General features: G+C 35.8%; 1 pseudogene; it reads left to right on the top strand.

The window, feature by feature from the left end:
- The window catches only part of LOC149237688 (3-ketoacyl-CoA thiolase 2, peroxisomal-like), a 105,191-nt pseudogene extending 92,922 nt beyond the window's left edge, over nucleotides 1-12,269 (top strand).
- Nucleotides 12,270-23,181: the final 10,912 nt, after the last annotated feature.

The following is a 23,181-nucleotide window of genomic DNA, read 5'->3' on the forward strand; positions in this document are numbered from 1 at the left end:
TTTGAATGGGCCATACCAGAGAGGATCAAGCTTTCCATGTTTACCCTTATCTTCTCTTCTAGTATCCCACCTTAATACCAGGTCTCCAACTTTAAAATCAATCTCTCTAGCTTTTCTGTCAAAAATACTCTTCATCTTTGATTGATACATAATCAAGTTGTCTCTTACCTTATCCCTATTTTCACTCAACTCCACTACCTTATTCATTCTTCTTATCAGAGCATTGGGCTCTTCTTTTGCCTCTTGAATCATTGCAATCACAGGCTTCACAAGCTGACTTGGGAACAGAGCTTGAGTTCCATACACTAACTCAAAAGGTGATTTGCCTGTGGACCTTCTTGTAGTCACTCTAGCAGCCCATAGAGCAAACTTTAACTTAGAATCCCAGTCTTTCTGGTTCTCTGCAATAGTTTTCTTAAGGATCTTCATCAAAGTCTTGTTAGTGGATTCATCTAACCCATTTCTTTGTGGATGATAAGTTTTTGAATGGGGTAAAATAACATTATAATTTTGACAAAAAGCAATAAACTTACTTGAATTGAAGACTTGAGCATTGTCTGTTATGATTTTGATAGGGCATCCAAATCTGCTAAAAATATTCTCCTCTAAGAACTTCATCACCACCTGGTCATTTGCCCTTTTAGTATGTATAGCTTCTACCCACTTGGTGAAATAATCAGTAGCTGTGAGAACCCACTTGTGTTGTCCACTTGAAGGTGGGTTAATTTTTCCAACAAAGTCCAGTCCCCATTGTCTGAATGCTTCTTCTATGAAGACTAGGATCAGAGGCAAGGGAGATAACCTCTTCTTCTCAGCAAAAAACTGACACTTCTGATAGCGTGACAAACTTATATGTATCACCAAATAGAGTAGGCCAATAAAACCCTGCCTGGAGGATTTTGTGTGCAGTAGCCTTCCAACTATAATGTCCTCCACATAACTTCTCATGATAATCTTTAATGGTCTCTGTAAATTCATCCTTTGTTAAACATAACAACAAAATTCCTACAGGATCCTTCCAATACAATCTACCCTCAACAATCACATATGGTTGGGCTTTGATCTTTAATGCTTTATACTTTGTTCTATCCAAAGATTGAGGACAAGACAAGAAACACAAGTAATGAACTATGTACCTGTACCATTCTGAACATAAAAACTTATACCTGATCTTCATACCTGAGTCTGATTTTTCTTCACCTTCTTCAATTATTTCTTCATTCACAGGTGTCAGCAAGTTGATTCCCAATGCCTAAAAGTTTGACTCTGTCAACATCTTCGCCAATCCTTGCCCTTTCACCAGCTTTGTGGGCTTTATGTCCAAGTCATACTCTTGGATCTTGGCTATCCATTTTCCTCTTTTGCCTTCTACATCACTCTGAACTAAGACATCCTTTACTGCAGCATTTGGCACATAAGCAATGATCTGTGACTGCAGTACGTAAGTCCTGAAGGCCTTTAGGGATTTTACCAAAGAATATACCTGTTTTTCAAGAATATTATACTTTAGTTCAGCATCTCTAAGAATCTTGCTAAAGAAAGCAACTGGCTGCTCCTTTTCTTCATCATTGTTCTGCAACAAGACAACAGTGATTGAATTAGGCGATGCAAATGAAAAAACTTGGAAAGGTTTTTTATAATAAGGGCTTATTAGGACTGGAGCAGCTTGCAATGCTCCTTTAATCCTGGAGAATGACTCTCTGGCTTCCTTGGTCCAGTGCACTTCATTCTCTTTCTTCAACATATTAGTAATTTCTTTTACAATTTCTGTTCTTCAACATATTAGTAATTTCTTTTACAATTTCTGCATAATTGGACACAAACCTCCTTAAAAAGTTTATTTTTCCCATAAATTTCTAAATGTCCTTCTTACTCCTGGGCAAAGGTATTTTCTGCACGGCTTGCACCCTTGATGGATCTATCTTCACTCCATCTTTAGAAACAATGTGCCCCAGTAGTTTTCCCTCCTCCAGAGAAAAAATGGACTTCTAAGGATTCAAGGAAAGCCGAAATCTTCTACATTTCTCAAAATTCTTTTTTAGATGATCTAGATGCTCCTCATTAGACTTATAATAAACAGTGATGTCATCCAAGTATATCACTACAAACTTATCTCCCACAAAAGCAATGTCCATATCCCTCTGAAAAGTAGCACCCGCATTCATCAACCCAAAAGGAATTCTAGCATACACAAAGGTTCCCCAAGGAGTTGTGAATGCAGTCTTCTTCTGATATTCTTTATCCACAGCCACTTGGTTATACCCAAAAAACCCATCCATCATTGACATCCTGAATGGTCATGTTACCTTCTGTAGCACATGATCCATTTTAGGTGACGGATAGTTATCTTTCAAGGAAGCCCTGTTGAGATTTCTAAAGTTTACACATAGCCTTATCTCTCCATTCTTCTTCCTTACATGCACTAAATTGGCCACCCAGTCCAAATACCTGAGTGGAACAATAATCTTGGCATCAAGCAACTTTTTGACTTCTTTCTCGATCAATGGTAAAAGTAGAGGGTTTATCTGCCTGAGCTTTTGCTTAAATGGTTTAATCCCCACTTTCAAGGGAATATTGTGTTGAATAATACTTACATCATATGTTTTAAGATCCTCATAGGACCAAGCAAAAACATCAACATAGTCCTTGAAAAGTTTAATATATCTCTCTGTTACAGATCCATTTGGGCACATCAACCCCAACCTACAGATCAGTACTATTAGGGCCCATCAAACCCTAATTCAGTTGTTACATGCCCTAAAGAAGTCAACCATCAGAATGCCTAGCTTCCCAAGAAGTTCCATGACTGAAATCATCCAGAAACTGCCTCTAAGAAGATTAGCGCAGGCAGGCCTTCATTAGGGTGCACTGCAATGCAGTCCATACACTGCTAGGGTGCTATGTAGCGCACTTGAGCCCTCTTTGGCCTGCGCTGGGCGAATTTGAGCGAAATTGCATTGGGGTTTGGGAATATTCTTATCCATTATATGCATCTAGAAGTTTCTCAATTTTATCTACCCCTTTGAGCTCAAATTTGGATGAGGTAGGGAGTTAAGGAACATCAATCCATTTATCCCTTCCTCCATGGAACTAAATCCTAAGTTTGGGAGGGCATTCATTATCACCATTTATGGCATAACTTCCTTCATTCACCTATAAAAAGACCACTCATCTAAGTGATCAAGGGCTTGGCTGGAAATTATTGAATTATAAGGAGATGTTGTTAGTATGAGACTTGAGTTCATTTCAAGTATTGTAATGATGTCAAAATGTCTTGCTTTTTATGAGGAGAGGATGGGATTGAACTGGAGGAGTGATGCTGAATCGAGCAAATTGGGTTGTAACTCTTCCTTTTACTAATAAAGTGTTCAAAGATTTTTCCATATGCTTGTGTTATTCATTTATGCTTTCATATGTGTATCATGTACTTGATTCCATGCTATGTTTAATCAATAGATCATTATGATATTCTTTGATCGGCTTTTGTCTTCTGTCTGTGTGCAGGTACTCTTCAAGTGGATTAAGTATAGAGAGGAGCAGCAGAGTTGGTCAAGGGAGATAAGGAGTAAGTGAAAGCTACAGGTAGGCTTCTTTACCTCTTATTTAATCTATTGGTCATAGAAAAAGTAGAGAATTCTTTGCATTGTTGTTCTAGACTTAGCTACTAGTTTGGGGGTTTAAGCGTTTATCCGTAGACACTAAAACTTCCCAAAACACTCTCCCTATAATTAGGTGGAACTCCATTGAATAATTTGACTAACCTAGGCTCCTTCTGGGTTCCAATATTGTAATCTTGAATCTGCTCATCCTGTGGAATTTTCTATGAACTAACAGCTACATCATTGGAGTTAAAAAGTCTTTCAAGAGGGACAAGTCCCCTTGGCAGAGTATTATCTTTCAATTGAATAATCTTTTGATCAACTATAGAATTTTTCAAACCACTTACCTCCGCACCTTTTGTTGCTTCATCTTCATCTTGATCAATCTTTGTGCCCTGAAAATCTTCAATCATAGTCAAGAATTCCTTAATTTGTTGATCATCTTCAAAAATCTTCCAGTGTTTAATATTATCAGGAACAGAAGGCCTATGCCTCATTTCAACCTCATATCTCAGCTTTGGATTAATAGGAGGCCTAAAAGTACTAGCAGCCATAGCCAAAGAATCTGCTAATCTGTTTCCATCTCTTGGAATGAACTAAATGTTGAAAGCTTCAAAGAAGTTCTCAACCAAATCCCACACTTCGTTTCTGTATGCCCTAAGCCTAGGGTGTTTTGTCTGACAGTGGTTCTTTATTTTCTTTATAATTAGCTCTAAATCTCCAAAGACAAAAATTGACTTGACTCCCATTTGTTTTGTTGTTTGTAGAGCAATGATCAAGGACTCATATTCTGCCACATTGTTTGTTGCTTCGAACTCCAATTTAAAAGAAAAAGGGAACATAGAAAACTAGCACCTGTTCCTTCCTTAGAATAGGCTCCATCAAAGAAGCACTTCCACACCCCTTCTGTTTGCAGCTCTGTATTTACACTGGCTGAAGTAAGCTGCCTCTGGTTATCTTCAGCCAGCTCTGCATTATCATGCAGCATGAAGCAAGCAAAGTCATCTTTCTCCTGGCTATATACAGGTGAATTACTTGCTCTGTTTTTTGTAATTGTTTTTACAAATCTAGTTTCTCTATACAACCTCCTTTCTTCTCCACCAAAAATTGGTATAACAACATATGTAAAATCTAGTTTCAAAACACCACCCAATTTGGCTCCCCATGACCTAGATAGCAACATTCCAAACCTAGCAGGGATATCTTCTACCACTACATCCATTACCAAGCTTCTAGCTGGGATCTGGGCTAGTGACACCACCATATCTTTAATGACCCCCAGACACTTGACTTTATTTGAATCAAAAGAATACAAGTCTCTGTAAGGTTTAGTAACTTGTAGGTTTAGTTGTTTCATCACTGATAATGGCATAAGGTTATGTGAAGCTCCTGAATCAAACATACAATTGTGCAAGAGGAAATCATGAATCAATAGAGAAATGTAGAAAGGAGGGGTTGAAGAATCCACCTCCTCCACATGTGGACCAAAAACCACTATTGGTTTATCTTCTTGCAGATTCACAGTGTCATTTACATTCACATTCTCTCTTAGATTGATAAACTCAACAATCTCTCTCTGGTAAACTGGTGTTTTTACCAACTCTATGAGGACCACTTGAATTCAAATTTTCTCTAATTCTTTAGTTATACTAAACACATGACCCTATTTAGTATTCCTTTCATTTTCATCTTCACCTCTCTTCATGATTGAAATCTCTTGTGGAATGGAAACAAGTTTTCCTAAAAGAATTTTTTCACTTTTGTCTTGAGAGGACTCACCTTGAAGCATTTGAGTCTTGCTACTTGTATTCTGTTGCTGCTTTCCTTTATTCAATTGTTTTGCAGGTTGTGGTTCTTGTGGAGTCGCCTTCTGTAAGGGAGCTAGAACTTGCTGCTCACCTTCATCTTCTTGACTTCTAGACCTTTTCCTTGATCTCAAGTCATATTTATTATGTAGTTCTGCCTACATAAAATCAGAAAACTGCTTCCAATATTCATCAATTTCATTCTCATCATAAATGGAATATGTTTCAGCATATTCATATTCTTCTCCTTCAACACCTAGTTCATCTTCATTTACTGCATACAATGTGGAAATATGATCATCATGGTCCCTGGAATGCGCTGGTATTTCATCAGGATCTGCTTCTATATACAATGGTGCTTGAATCCGATCTTGATCTTTTCTCTCCTTCTACAAAATTTGCAGAGGTTGTCTTCTATATTGAGGATTAAAATTTCTGTTCTATTGTGCTTGCCTCTGAGAATTATTACTCTCCAACTCTAATTTAATCAATTTATTCGACAAAGTTTTAATTACATTACTCATATCCTCTAATGTTTGACTTTGAGAGGACTCTACTTTAGCCTTTCCCTTATCTTGGATAGGCTATGTCTCTGGTGTTTTACCTGCAGCCACCAAATTTGCTTCTATCTCTAATGCATTAGTTTGGATCTAATCAAGGGTTGCAGATCTTCTCTCCCTCAATGTAAATCCAAAATTTGACTCAAAATCCCCTGCAAAAGTTATTTTTGCACCAGCAGGAGGGGGCTTAATCTCCATTGGAAGACTATTGTACAATTTATTAAACCTTCTAATGAATTCAACAACACTTTCATCAGACTTCTTCTTGATAGCATTAAACTCTGTGAGTGAATACCCATGGTCTCTTTTCTCTCCCCATCTCTGGGTGAACAGGTGCTCCATCTCTTCCCATGTTGTAATAGAGTTATTAGGAAGCCCTTTAAACCATTTTCTTGCTTCTCCATCCAAGGATTGGACAAAAAGTCTTAGAACAACATCTAGGTGTTCAACATTTAGGTTTTCTGCAAAATTACAAAATACTGATATATGATTCTCTGTTGTCTGTTCATCCTCCCCTGTGAAACGAGGAAGAATCTTCAAGTATTCTTGTGGCATTTGATTCAACTGTTGTGGCAATTGAATAGGTGCATACCTATTCATCAAGAATGCAGGTGCTGCCATGTTTGCTCCTGAATTTACTGAACCTTGATTACCAGCAAATGTGGAACTTGACTGAGTAAATGGAGCGTGCAAAGGTGGTAATGTAGTTATAGGTTCAAGCTGAATAACTATAGCAGATACTGAAAAAGAAACAGACTCTAAAGATTTTTCTTTACAGTTGGGTTCTTGAAATGAATTGGATGTAAAATGTGACTCTTGGTCAATAAAATATGAATGTAAAAGATGTGATGAACTGTTGCCTGGTGCAAATAGTGTAGGACTTAGTGTAACTGGAGTTTTAGGCCTTCCAACCCTCTTTGAAACTAGCCTCTCAAGATCTGAAAGGGCTTGAACTTTCTGTTGTGAGGTATCTGACCTTGTATGAGGCCTCTTTGGAGCTAGAGTTATTGCTTTTGTTCAAAACAACCAAATATTTCCTCCTCACTAAACAACCAGAGGAAAATATTGAAAACCCATGGAAAAGTGTTCTTGTCTTCTCTCCCCGGCAGCGGTGCCAATTAATGTTGTCCCTTAAGAAACCAATTTCCTGGCTGTGTAGAAATTGTTCTTAAGACATTAATGTTTATAATTATTGTCACTTGTTTGTCACTTAATTGTATGTTGTATTCTCAAATGAAGGACCTGAAAGACTTGGTTTTTAACCCTTAATACTTAGGTGACATGAAAATCTCAGAATGCCATTTGATTGCTGAATATAAATGATGAATGAAGAAAGCTTGAAGAATTCAGAGACAATATGTTGTTTTACACAGAATCTACTATTTGTGACACTTGGAGAAGTTAAAGATAATATGTTGTCTTACACAGAAACTACTATCTGTAACTTAGAAGAATTGCAGAGGTAGGAACTTCAAGTATAGGAGTGCTCTTTTAAGGGATTTTAACTTCATTTACATAAGCAAATAAAGACCTGCAACTTCATTACCATACTTAAAGGAAGAAAACATATGATGACACATAACAGAGAAGTCACAAAATCATACCCAACAATGTGTGGAAAACTTCTTATTCTTTCATTAATCAACAGTTTTATCAAGAATACAGTGGCCTAGTCTCTAGGTTCTCCAAAGTTCGAACCCTTTCTCTATAAATTTTCCTCTTTTTATACATTATGAGATAGTTGGTAATCACCAAAACTGTCAAACTACTTAACTATCTACTAACTGTCTAAAGTAAAAATCACTACAGAATATTACATTAGAGGGTAAAAGACACCTCATTCTCAAGAAAATAAAATAACAAGAAGTAACAAAATTTAGAATGGTTGTTCGCAGTTCAGATCTATGACTTGGATACTGATGAAGTTTCTTTGTAGAAGTTCTGATAATGGTTAAACTGTTTTAACACAACAAACTACATTTTGACAAAACTCCATGCGTAGACTTGGGCCCACATATGACAAAACTACATCCACAACTTGATACAAATTACCACCAAACTAAACCCCTTGCCTACATAAGTACCACTTGAGAGTCGGTTCATATTAAATCTTGATTGGGCAACTAGGGTCCAAGCAGACAAATCTCAGAATGATGGGGTAATAATGAATCACAAAGATAGTATCATTTTTTCTTTCTCCATTGGCATATAAAACAAAGGCTGAATTTGAGGCTCCAATTCAAGGACTAACTTATGTACTAAATAAGGCAATGATATGCTCAATATTAAAAGAGGCTCTACTCTCCAGTAATCAGGTTTCAAATAACTTGGGTATCAAATATGGGAGTATTCAGGATATCTTGTAGGAAATTAGGTGTCTTGTTGTGAAGATTCGTGTAATAATGTTTTCCTATGTAACAAGATGGTTCAAAAAATGAGGAACTAGATAGGTAACTAAGGAGATCATTTGGGACTAAAGAAAATTTAAGTGAGAATTCAGACCCCTCCTTGTTGGAAGAAATTAAGAGAACGTGCTACACATGTGGATGTATGGGAATACTGGCACCTCTAGTCATGTTAAATGTACAATTCCTTCAAACTTGTTAGCTCACCAAGCCATGGTGGCATCACTTCCATGATACAGCCACCAAGAAGAGATTGTATCATGTGACGTGACTTAATGTTATAAAAGGTGGAGAAAATAGTCAGAGAATGTAGGGGATTGACAATGAATGGAGTTGAACAAAGAGGATTGGCATCATGAAGTTAAGGTTTTTAAGAACATTGAGTTTAAATGGAAAATTCTACTGAAGCTCCTATAGGATAATGATGCAAAATTCACAGATGGAAAATCATAGACTTAGAGGACAACATCACAGATGACAACCTGAATAATAATAACATACAGAACCATTTAAATGTGGACCAAGGTATTGGCAGTTCAACTATCTAAGAGAGTTGGGGGGATGTAGCAAACATCAGGGCCAGACTCTTCAGTGATGATGGATGAGAGCCAAGGTTGCAGGTCATTGTATTCGCAACCAAAATATGAAGAGGTTTATTTATTTTTAAATTTAATTACAAGATTATTGTTCTTTGAACTTTAATGAGTTTTCCCACATAGGTTTTAAAAATTACAGTAGAACTTAACTTCATACAAGATGTTTTTTTTTCAAAATGGACCTAGATCCTTCTACTCTGTTTCCTTTTTATTTTGGTTATTGGGTGCAATTTGAGGCTATAGTTTTTTGGGAATTATTAAGTGTTACAGTTAACTTTTAGGATTATCTATGATTCTAGTCTAATGGACCATGTTTGGCACCGCCCAAAATAATTCCACAAAATTACTAGAATGGAGGGGAGTGAAAGGCAAAAACTCGACTCTCTATGTGCCCTGAAGAATGGGCAGCCCCAACCCACATGATGGTCTTGTGTCAAAGCCTAAAGGGAATTGTAACACCAGAAATAAAGTTAAAGTAATCCATACAAATGGATACTCACTAAGAATTCTTTGAAATAAAAAAAAAAAAATTGGTGAAATCTACTCTATGCTTACATATCAACCTTCCTATTTTTGTTTTGTTTTTGTTTTTGTTTTTTTTTTTTTTTTTTTTTTTTTTTTTTTTTTTTTTAATTTAGTCCGGGTGGGGGTTGGGCAGGGGTTGTGAGTGTTGTGTTTTGTGGATTTTTTGGGTGAAAACTATTGTTCATAACTTTCTGTGCAATGGGTATGGTAGTTGATACTGTGTTGAAATGATAAATTCGATGTTATATGTTCGAATGTGTTGATGGATTCAGAATTCTTGAGGTACTATTGTATGGGGGTTAATGGATGCTTGTGTTAAATTCAACTTAATTGGTGTCATGTATAAAAGTCAAGGTAAATAAACATAATCATCAACACAATATAGAAGCAATCATGCACACTAACAATCCCATAAATACCCTAGGAAAACCCCAACTATGGGGATAACCCAACTAACAAAATTCCATGAAAGCCTGGCCAAGCTGGTAAACCCTTGGCCCCTTACAATGGGCGGGGAGCCCACACTTTCTCAACCTTTGGAACATTACAATGGATACTAATAATCCTATTTATAAGCTTATTTCCATCCAAATATAATTGGCAACCCAAAACCACTAGCTATAGACTATCATTCCTGAGTCAAGGTGAATCCTAACAATTGAATCCCCTTAACTAGATTTGTTGTACCCTTGTTTTAGGCCGTTGTTAATTTGGTTTTTCCATAAATATATTATTAAAAATGTATTTTATCTTCTTTACATTAGAAGAGAGTCAAGATTGTGTTGAGTATATTTAACACATGGATCTTCTAGTGAGAATATAAGTATCGATCATTATTTTTTTTTACTAGGCTTCAGTTTATGCTACTGGAGATAGTGCTTCCTATGAAAGAGTTGTTGAGTTTGGTGATGATGTTGTCATTGTTGCATAAGTTTCCATTTTTTTCCAGCTTAATTGATGGTTTTTCAGGAAATCTCTTCCAATGCTTTGCATTTTATCATATGTGGTTGATTGAGTTCAGAGTTTTCCTAATTCTTGTTGATTAGTTGATCAACACCTAGTTTTTCTCTATCTGATTGTCACTTTTGCAAGGCTTATCGTACCCCTATTTGCAAGGTTAAATGTGGAGGATTTAAGGATACTCTTACCGATGACTTGCTTGCTCCTGTTTTTAAGGTATGGATCAGTGGTTACACCGATAAATTGATTCATGATTTTTTTATGCAGTTTAAAAATTCTCCCTCTAACCATTATGGTCCATGAAGCATGAGTGCACAAATTTGTCTCTGAATGTTCTCTAGCTTCCTGCAAACATTGATTGAAAAGACTGGACTTAATCCAGTTGAAGTTGGTGATATTGTAGTGGGTATTGTTCTTGCACCTGGCTCTCAACATGCCAATGAGTTCAGGATGGTTTCTTTTTATGATGGATTCCCAAGTGTATATCCTACCATTTCATGTGTCAAATGAATTATTTTCTTGTTGGATGCCTAATTTTTTGTGACAACTACATGTTTCTTACCACATCATCTCTCCGGAGACTGTACATGTCAACATTGTCAATAGACAATGATCTTCAGACCTACAAGAAATTGTAGATGTTGTAGCTACAATTAAAGTTGGGTTTTATGACATTGGTATGTCAATATATGTTTGCTACCACTAGATTATCATAGCAGGTTTGAGTTTAGATAAGTTTATGATTTCAATTTGTTTTCTTCAGCGTCAGTGCAGGAGTGGAGTTAATGACTATCAATCCTATGGCGTGGGAAGGTTCTGTCAATTCAAAGGTAGGCATCAATAAAAGTTAATGATGTTGTAAACATAAGGCTTTTCATTTTGTCAATAGTTTCAATTTGATGTTTTTGTCCATACTCTTCTGTCTTTAATATAGCCTTCATATTTATGCATATATATACACCTACAAAAGGATAGATATATAAGTACTTCATTAAAGATTTGTGTGAAAGGAACTAATGGCTTTTGTTGCCACTTGCAATAGGTTGAATTTTTCAGAAAAGCACAAGATTGTCTTTTGCCCATGGGTATCATCTGAGAAAATGTAGCTGACCACTATGGAGTTTCACGTCAAGACCAAGATCAAGCAGTGGTATATGGATGATATTTTAAGATTTTGATTTGAGTGAATTCAATGTTGGTGCAGTTCATATGAATTAATCAGCGAAGGTAAGGAATGGGAGTTGAATATTAACTAGAATTATTTTTCAGGTTGAATCTCATAGGCACACAATAGCAGCAATAGTTGTAGGGAAGTTCAAATATGAGATCATCCCAGTTGAAGCAAAGGTACAAAACACCCATGTTCTGTAATTTCCAAAGTTGGAGTCATTGGAGAGTTTCCGCAATGGTACTTAATGTGTTTCTTGTTTTTGTGTTGAAGATTGTTGATCCTAAAACTAGAGATGAGAAGCCCATGACGATATATGTGGACGATGGCTTTCATCCTAATGATTCTCTTTATGATTTAGGGAATCTCAGATGTGCATTTAAGAAGAGGGGAAGCACCACTGCTGGTATAGAGTTTCTTTCCCAATTGCATGCTAAGCATGTTTTCTATGTTGTTGATTTTATCAAAAAAGTTACAGCATGCTAGATTTTATGCCATTGTAAAGCACTGGATGTTGAGTATTCAGTCTGTGTCAGTTATGTCTATGTTTTGTTTCAATCTCACAAAAGAAAATCAAGCCAAGTAAGTGATGGAGTTGGTGTTGTATTATTGATGAAGAAGGCGGTGGCCATGCAAAAGGGTGCACAATGAACAATAGAAAACAAGATGATCAATTCATGAAGTTTCATTATAACCACAAATATTCTTAATGGATGAGTGAAAATCCTCATCTTGCTGAACCATCTATTTCCCACCTCTCTTGCCTCCACCTTCTGCAAAATGTTCTGAACTAAAATCCCACTGATGCAAAAGTTCATCTCCAACTATAACATTGTTGGGATCAATCCAAATGCATAAGTGCACCACTTAAAAGGTTGTGCTTTACTTGTAGACTTTTACACATGCAAACCTATTCATAAAACAAAATAGAATTTATGCAAAAAAGTTTACAGACTGAGACAAAAAGAGTATTAGGGACCCATATCCTTTTCAGCTTGTATCAATCATGCCTCAAACAACTATGCAAACTTAATGTCTCTAAAACTTTTGTTTCAGCTTAGCTCGAGAATATAGGATTTCCTACCTTCATGCGTATGGGGACTCAAAGCCAGTCATAAATTGGCTGAAAAGAGCCTCTAAACTTTTGAGCTACCACTTGCAGCCTCTTTTTCAAAACATACAACTTACCTTATATTTTTATGTTTCCTTTGACCAGGAACAGGAATTAAGAAGCAGGTAGATTGTCCAAAGTCGGCTTGGAAATGGACCTAGCCTCATTGAAAGTCACAAATTCAAAGGAAGGCTAGCAAACAAAATTTCTTCATGACACTTGGCACTAAATAATCTTGTTACTCTCTCTATGTTTTTTTCTCAAATATGACAAATGATCTTATCAGTGTTTTCAGCAATTCTATATGGTCATTTTGACTACAACAGGGATGTAAATTATATAAATAAGGGCAAGTAAATGATTAAATTTTGGATTATGGACAAAGAGTTTGTATAGATAATAGGAGTACAAATGTATCCTTTTGAGAGGGTGGTCACTTGACAAATCACATGGCTACAAATTCTTTTAAGGTTTTGTAGATCTGGACTCTTCTCGACAAATAGTTTTTGAGGCTACTTGGCCTTTAGGAATGCCTACTAGCATATATGGATGTAATCTTATTATCAATATAAAATTATTGGATTTTTTTTCCAAGGAAAAAGAAATTCTACCTACATGAAAAAACAAGAGAATAGCATATTACTTTGAAACTGCATCTCATCGAAGATTAGCACAAGACATGTTCTAGTAGTAAGCTATGCAAAATGAGATGTTTATTTTTTTTCACATGTAACTTACAACCCCACCTTCAAGCCACCCATCCTCTAGCCAATGAACAAGAAAGGGATAATCCTCATAGATCATAAAGAGTCTCAATCAACCACTGGCTCACGAAGAGTGAACACATCACAAAGATTGAAAATGGTTGAGGTGAATAACAATTTCTTCTTAACCACTTGAGATAGACTCAATTCACAAGATGAATTGATTATTATATTAGACAACAATCATAATACATGGTGAAAATCACCAAAATTTCCTATATAAGTTAGTTAGAAAAACAATCTCCAACCAATAAACCTCAATCCTAAAGGAGAATGGCATTCTTTATTTCAAACAAAAAAATAAAAAATGATTGTTGCAGAGAGAGGGAAATCACCACGGAATATGATGGTGATTCCAAGATGAATAGTTGACAACAATAGGCTCGATATGTGCTTGATATATTAGTTGTGAATGTTCTATGTTGAAATCAAGTGAGAAATTATTGATTATATGATTAACTTTTTAGGATTACCAAAATGCTAGGTAAGATCTACCCAAAAAAATAGCTTTTAGACTTCAAACCTGCCAAAAGAAATTTAAAGTAACAAATGAAATTTCACATAATAGTAATTACATGGATTTGGAAGAAAGGATTAATAGGTGGAAACTCTAGGCCTCAAACAAAATATCCATTTGATCTAGATGACATCACTATGAGTAAAAACTCCCAATGTCATCGTCATTGAATTTGAATAAGATATGCACAATCAATATGTTATCGGTGCATGCTTTAAATTAGAACACAATTTAGAAAACAAATTACATATAAACCTGGTTCGGCTAAGAAATTCCATCAAATGATGAAGTGACACACTTGAAGAAACTCAAAAATTGTAACCCGTAAATATAATTATATGAAGTTTAAACTTCAAATTTATAGTGACTTTGTAGCTAATTTCGAAATTATGGGTCTCCAACCATTTACCTAAAATTACAAAATCTGACATCACGATTGTAACTTCACAAATTACATACTGGGTTTTTCCTAGACATGTGCGTTGAATAAAGAATTATGGATCTCCAAAGAAAATCCAAGTAACTAGTGGAGTAGCAATGGCCGAAGATGACAGGGGTATGGTAATCTTTACTTGTTCTCTAAAATGGCCTAAACATTAATAACAAAACAGAGAATAAGATTTTTCAAATAGAAAACAAATTATTGGAATCTTCCGAGTTTAACAGAAGAAGGCAAGGATTTCATTGGTTTTTCATGAAAGAAGTACAAAGACATTACGAGGAATCTAAACACTATTGGAGATAGAATGTTTAATCAATCAGTTAAAATAGACAGAGAGCTATCTCAGGTTAGTGTTTTTACCTTTCGGGATAGGGCTAAGGCTCTAAACTGAGCTACTTGAACTGCTACAAAATTTGAGGGATTTTTCCTTGCTATCGTCATGGCTCTTTTGGATGAATAGAATACACATTATTCTGAAGGATAGAATGAATAAAGTTAGACAATAACATTTTTGTTTATTTTTTGTCAAAGTAGCTCAGTCACAGTGATTGTCTGTCGACACTCTATTTTCATGTTGGCAATCAGATAAGGGAATAAAGTTTTAGAAGTTGTTGGGAGTTTTGTTTTTTTTTTTTCTTTTTTTAGCAAAATTTATCTACAGTGAATAAGACATCTGGATCCAAAAGAACAATACTTCACAATAGACACATTATAATGTACAATGAATGTTATAAGAATAAGCTCAAAAAACCATTGTTTGTCATTCATTCGTTGTCCCACCTACTTCCACAATTGACTGGTACCTAACCCATGCATGGAAGCAAGGCAAACACAAAAAAGACCTCTCATTATGGGCAGGAAAGCTCATACATAAATCTTCATAGCTTCTTGACTGGTACTGTTAATACTCCTAAGCCAAGGATGTGTCGATTAAATTTCTTATGCCTGAATAAATGTTCCTTCCATTTCATGTTGTCAAATTGATTTTCACAACCTTTCTTTTATGGAAATTATTATATGGCATGCTTCCATTTATTGGCTCGTGTAATATTTTAAATTTGTCAATGCTTTCCTAGTTAATCAACTTTGGATAACATCTGGTTGGGCATACAGTCAAGCTATATGTTAGAGGTCTTTCCAAAGAAAGTGTCAATGAAAATACAATTTTCATAGTTCTTATTTGATTATAATTTCTTTCTAGACAACACATTATAAACAAGGTCTGTTTGGACATATGCTCAAGCTATATGTTAAGGGTATTTCCAAAGACTCTTCATGAAGGGATGCTTTTCCATTGATCCTACTTGATTATAGTTGGGATTTAAGATTTGTTTTTATTCCTGTCTCATTTGCCTATGCACAATAACATATGTTTTCAATTTTTTGCAACTATTCTTATGGTTTACATATTGTATATGTAATTGGCTACAAGTTGTACATTCAGTTCTGCCTTGCTTCTCAAACTTTAATACAAACTTATTTCTGAAATCTTTTTTTGCATACTTATTCACTCAGAAACATGCATAATATGCACATGTATAGTGATGATTTGATCTGCGCATCAAAGATCATCATGAATAATGTAGAATTTGTCTTAGTGGCAAAGCAAGCATTGTGTTCAAAGTTCGAAACTTCTAACCATGCAGATAATGGGCAATTTTACCAGGTTCTAGAGACCATCACCTGCTAATTGTTTAGTCTGAATGACTTTGTGCATGTAGAACCTGATGCATGTGATTTTCCAACTAGGGCTTCTAGGGGCCATCATGTTTTGGATTTCACTTATTCTCCCTGTGTTACAATATTTTTTGTGCATCAGAAAATGTCTGATGCCTGTGATTTGGCAACTAGGGCTTCTAGGGGCCATCATGATTTGGATTTCACTTATTCTCCCCTTGTGACAATAATTTTTGTGCATCAGAAAATGTCTCTGCGTCCTTAGCATTTCCTCATTTGAGAATGTTGGTGGCAGAATTGATTCCTTTCTTTGGTTCTTGGAGAAATTTGTTGGATTCCCCTAATATATACCATAGAAGAGCTAACAATAACAACCACTTTGTGCAGAAACACTTCCGGATCTGGATCCAATAGTCATTGAGGCCTACTATAACAAATGAAGACAAGGAGAGTTCAGAGTTTCAGGAGGAGCTTGTTATACTTGCTGCACAGTTGATTGGGGATGACATGCTCAAAAACTATTTTGATTTTGGGAAACATATGATAGTGAAACAAGCAAATAATTATGTAAAGGATGCAGTCGCTCGTTTCTTAGAAGTTGGGAGGTTGGCCCTGAAGGTTGGGGCCAATGAATCTGCCATCATTCAAATGATCTTCATATTATTACATTCATTAATGAATGTAATGATTCATATGATATAGTGGCTATGAATGTAATTATTCATAGATGAATGTAATGATTCATATAATATCGTGGCTATGAATGTAATGATTCATATAATATCTTCATATTCATGTAATATCGTGGCTATGGCCTGTCATAACAAGCAGGAAGGCAGGACCCATGCATGGAAGCAAGGCAAACACAAAAAATACCTCTCATTATGGGCAAGAAATCTCATACGTACTTTGGTTGGTCGATCAAGGCAAAGAACAAGGCTCACACACACTTGGGTCGATGAAGAACAGGTCAGGGCTCATACGCACTTATACGATCATTAGCCGAGGTCACCAGCTAGAGAATGAGCTCATCAACTTGCGCCCGAGTAGCTTTAACACTATATAGGACTTTCTCACCATGTTAAAGTATCTAAGGCTACAATTTAAGCTATGTGGGATTGACAAGGAGGACAACCAATTGGTTCTGTCCATTCTTTCCAAACTTGAACCTGATTACTTTGTTTTCATTTCTACCTTCCACGCTACCAAGACTGCACTCAAAACTGCTTATAAGATGCCATCCCTTGAGAATTTTGATGTTGTGCTAACTAAGGAGCAGTACAAGCTTATGCAAATGGGTCCTTTAAAGCAATAAAAATCACATGCACTTTCTGCCAAACCCGTCAAGTCCCACTCCTACACCAAAGACGATCACGCAGAATAAAGATTCTAGTCCTGAGCTCTCGCTGGGTATCAATTATAATCTGGCTAAGGACATGAAGAGAACAAGGGCTAACATCTCCTTATTCGAACTCTGCCAGTTGGAGCAGCATCATGCATTTCTTGAAAAAGCTCTTAAACACCTAAGTTACACCTATCTATGGAATGTAACTACCTTTTGCATATCAATAAAATATATTTGGTTTCTTCAGGTTGAAAAAAATAAAACATAAAATCAAAATAACAGTATCTATCTTTGAGTTTGGAGTTGACATAGACGAAGAAACCTTCCGAAGGAGGAAAGTCCATCTGGCACATCTAAGCACATAAGTGAGAAGTGAGAAAAATTAACTATGTGATAGTTTATGCAGTCAAAAACTTAAGCCATGGTCAAGGATTTTGACTTATATTTGTCTGCAATCATTAGGTTGATTTTCATGGAAACTTGTTAGGTTGGTTGTCTAATCGCCCACTAACACCCTTGGTATCACTTCATCATTTAGATGCAATGGCGCCCATATTCCCTCATATGAATCAAACACAGGCTTTTGGACATCACTTTGAGGTAGTGAAGGCTGATTCTAGTAGGATTCTTCAATAGACTATCTACTATGATAGATTGCGGCAGGGGTCATTGTATGTGTCATGGGGCTATAGTGTACATGTTTTTGATAGCCTCCAATTCCCGCGTGAACTCAAATCTCCTTAGCAGACTTTCATGCATTGGAGGAAAACTATGACAGAGCAGTTTATGTTCAACACTTGCAATCAGAAACTTAATACATGGTCAAGGATTTTGAGTTATATTTTTCTGCAATCAATAGGTCGATTTTCGTAGAAACTTGTTAGGCTAGTTGTCCACTCACCCACTGACACCCTTGGTATCACTTCATCATTTAGATGCAATGGCACCCATATTCCCTAATATGAATCAAACACAGGCCTTTGGACATCTCTCTGAGGCAGTGAAGGTTGATTCTAGTAGGATTCTTCAACAGACTATCTGCTATGATAGATTGTGCCAGGGATACACTGTACATGTTTTTGATAGCCTGCAATTCCTGTGTGAACTCGAATCTCCTCAGAAGAATTTCATGCATTGGAGGAAAACGATGACAGATCATTTATGTTCAACACTCATAATGTTTCCAGAAATCCTTTCCTGAGGCTTGCTGTCTTATTTTTGGAAAGTGTTAGCATTGGATCTAAGGGAATCACCACTACCTATACAAGAAAAACTGGGGCTAGTTGCCAACTAGGTAAAAGTGTGTTTCAGGCTCTGCAACAGATCAAAGTTCTATCATGGAAGTCACAACTGAACTGGAAGCAAGTATGTGAACTTTTACATCCTTGTATTTATGATTTATCTTAACTTCTGACTTGAGTGAGTAAATTAGGAAATTTCTACTCCTTTTTATACTAATTAAGAAAATGTGGATCTGTGTTTGCAGTCTCCGAGGAGACATTGTTGTGATGTTCTACCATCTTCCGTGAACAACAGCCTGGAGATTGTGATGAGAAGCTGTTTGGATGGGGAAGTCATATATCCACAATGAAAAAGAAGATTCTAATTTGGATGAACCAAACCCTACTTTGTTGATGTATTATATGGATTGTTCTTGATTATCGAGACATGGCTTTCTCTGGATAAGAAAGAAAAACAGTTGAGCAACATTGCATCTCTTCAGTGATCAAAAGCCTAAATGAATATGAATTCTATTCATTTCATCTGAAAAAATGTTTTAGCTCCTCTTATCAAGTGTTAAGCCATGACACTTTGATTCTTTAGTTGAGTTAGAACTTACAGGGTTCAGAATAAACAATTCTTGTATGGATCTAAAGCATTAGTCTCTATCTGGATTTTGTTATTGCAAGACATGTTTTAACAAATGAACTAGCTTTGACCTAGACAAGATATATGTTATTTTTAGTATCTGTGTTTACCTTTCCTAGTTATCATATTGATGCAACCTGCTTGTCAGCATTTTTCCAGAGTTATCAGTCCTCTGTTACTCTTGTTTGTCATTTGTTGAGGATGGATGAAGGCAATCTTTTTTCAGCTTTTTTTTTCTTTATTTTGGTTGTATGTTTTCTGGATATTGGATGTTATCTGATCAAGTGACATGGGCTGCAGGAAATATCCATATTTCCAATGCCATTTTCAGAGCATGTAGGTGAGGGCCATATCATGATACTTTAAAAAGGACCTTCCAAATTTTATCTGTCGTCTTGGCGAGAAATTTATGGGCTTTTGGGGATGACAAGATCTCGTAAATATTTTAAAATCATACTCATCCAGAGGATAAATGTTCAGTTGAATTTAATAAAACTCAAATTCACATTTATATATCTGGTAGGTGGGGCTTCGCCCAAAAAAGCAAACTCTAAACACAGTTAGAGAAACTGAGAGAATATCTCAATCATTATAATTCCCAGATCATGTCTCTGCTGCTCAGACTCGATGTGATTCAGGTATTTATTTTGACTACCTTTGCCTTTAATAATGGGGCATGAAACCTTAATTATTACATGAGATTTACCATTATGTTTAACTAAATAATATATGCTCTTCTTTCTATGTAGGGTGTGAAGTCATTTGTGCAGGAGTCAAGGAAGGTTGTATATCGTCTAGTGTTTCAGCTGCAAGAGACAATCGATGCCATAATTGTAGAAAAATCATGAGCATATCCCTGAAAGGGATTCTCACTCCCATGCTAACCCAAAGAGTGGTACTCCTGAATTATCAAAAATGGAACCCGAGAAAGAAGAGGTTATGAAAAATTCAGAGGAGGAAGATAAGTGCACGATCAGTGCTGCAGATTGCGAAGAACAACAACAAGAGCATATAGGGGTGAAAACATACAGTGTGCATAGGGAAGGGACAATCGTCAGTCGACAAAATGGAGGATCAGACATTCGAGGTCAAGGTGGTTTTGGCAGATCTCTACAGGAAAGTTGAATCAAATGATAAATTAATCAACGATTTAAGCTTATCATTCCCCAGCACTTCTCGATTATTATAATTCCCCAGTCTCATAATAAAACCTACATAATAGAGGAAGGTTGACCAATGAATAAGAACATGGTGAGGGATGAAGAGGTCTCATAGTCTTGAACATAAAATCAAAATAACAGTACAAATGTTTTACTAAAACAACAATGGACCTAAAACATCTAGATTTGTTATTCAAAACCCCGATTAACTCAAATAAAACAAAATTTTGATGTGAACGAATATCATACTCATGATATAAATGATCGCATAAGAAGAAACCCCCGCCACCAAAAGAGAGATCTTGACATTCCTCGCTCTATGTTTGTCCAGGGCCAAGTCCAGCAAAATTATCCCCACATCACCAAGAAAGAACATAAACCCCGACGATAATATATTTCCCGTTCACTCTTCCAGAGAGAAAGACCACCGGTTTTACGTTCCCTATGATAGGATCTTGTGCACTCCTGATGCCCGGTAGCTCGACGATGATATCATAGATGAAGCCGGAGAACAACAAGAAATAGGTGGCCAAGACAAGGAGAAGATAGTCGTGGCTGAGGGCAAGGAAAAGGAGGGCATGTGGGGTACTCTGAGAGCACTGTAAGGAAGCTTAAGATGACAATCAAGAGATCATTGAAGATGATGATGTTAAGTCTTCGTTTGATGACACCAATATTTGGGAGGAACCTTTGTCGACATTTTTCCAAGAAAAGATTTTGTTTAGAGATGAACTTTAGAACGACTGAATTAAGTATGAGGGTTTAAGTTTTTGGCTAAGGAAATTATCTTTTCCCTCAGTCACTTGGGTTTTCATGTGGCCTTTTAAGCTGGGTTAGCTGAAACCATGTTGCCTAAATAATGAATCGCTATTAAAACCTACAAAGACAAAATTCATCCAATAATGTATAACTGAATTTAATTAAGTTTTAATTAAAAAATATGGAAGAAGATGATGCATTTTATTAGTTTTAATTAAAAAATATGGAAGAAGATGATGCATTTTATTAACTTTTTATCCGAAATAAATATTATTTCATACAAATTGAAAAAGTTCATCCTCTTCGAAGTATGACATACTTTTCATTTACTTAGTATATGACATATTTTTCATTTACTTAGTATATGACATATTTTTCATTTACTTAGTATGGTTTAAGGTTAATTTTTTATTTAATTAAGAGACTCAAAACCTCATTGAAATTTTGGTGAAAATCTTATTGGAATTTTGATAATAGCTAAACTATATCCAATGTTATGACTTTCACTAGAATTTTGAAGGAATCAATTGACACCAAGACTTTCACTTAATCTTGAATAAACCAATATCATTTGATTTCCTCTAAAATATTTTACAAACCAATCATTGGCTATTGTTCTTTTCAAATAAATGTTAGTGTGTACCTAAATTAGCATCTAAGTGTTTGGCTTCCATAGTAGTGGTTTAAGCTTACATACATGTTAGCTAACCCTAATAATATTATCTTGAACAAGTTCATAAATTGATTCAATTGATCTCATTTTTATGTTAATAATTCAATCACCTAAATATTGGTGGTGAGATTGAAAATGGGTTAGTTGCAAACTATTATTTCCAAAGAAAAAACCTATGTCTCCCTTTGGTGAACCCTATGAAAGTTGATGGTAAGGCCATAGAGAGTCCTTTTTGTATGATTGTTAATGACGGGGATATACTTGTAAACAGAATATTAATATACTTGAGTGTTTGTAACTCATGGTGTTGCCATTATAGATGAGTTAAAACCCTCAAACATGTGTTCTAGTTTTCTCCCTTGGCCAAATCTACATGGGCTTGGGAAAAGTCTTTGTGTTGCCAGTTACCCTTTCGATATTAGATGGAATGCAATCTTGTTAGGAAAACATCTTCCTTAGGCCACAGAGTTTCATTCTTCCTGGATTTTTGTTCATGTTAAAGTGTTTTTCTTTTTGTGAACGAAATGCAATGAAATATTATTTTATGATAAAGAGCCTTCATAAACTTTCTCATGGTATGATAGCACATTGATTTGTATGAACCTACTCTTGCAGATTATAATGCAAGTGCAAAGGATTTAGATAAAAGGGGGGTATTTATGGCAACTACTATAATTATAGGGTGTTTCCCCTTGCAACACGAGTAAGGAGCCCCTTGGCCCTTTCACCACCTAGACAAACTTTTCTTAATGTGGTGATAATAGGTCATGTCACATGGTCAGTGGACATATTTGTTAAAGGAGGGGACACAAACACAACTACCCTCCTTCTTCGGTGAATAACAACAAATTCTTGAGTATTGTGTTAGGCAGTGAAGACTCTCAAGACATGATCCTTTGCTTACTATTGGAGTCTAATTGAAGGGGTAAGGCACGAAATTGAGTTGGCATGTTAGTGTAAGACATACATCTAATAGCTAGTGGATTAAAAAAATTTAAGAATAATCCAAGTAATGATTGGGAACACCAATTATACGAGGAACAACATCATTAACATTTATAGCACTTATTATTGGACAAATAAGATATAAGGTAGAGTTGTTAAACATTAAGAAATTGGTTGATATAGATATTATTAATGTAATTTATGGAGAAGGATAAGAAGAGGGTTGTTGCTTAAAATCCTTCTAACTCCATTGTGGATAGTGTCAAACGTTGAAAACTCTTCCTATCTACCATGGAACTCA

Source organism: Pinus tabuliformis, chromosome 8 (genome assembly GCF_031772625.1).
Source record: "Pinus tabuliformis cultivar Carrire ecotype Pingquan chromosome 8, CPIR1, whole genome shotgun sequence".
Taxonomy (NCBI): Eukaryota; Viridiplantae; Streptophyta; class Pinopsida; order Pinales; family Pinaceae; genus Pinus; species Pinus tabuliformis.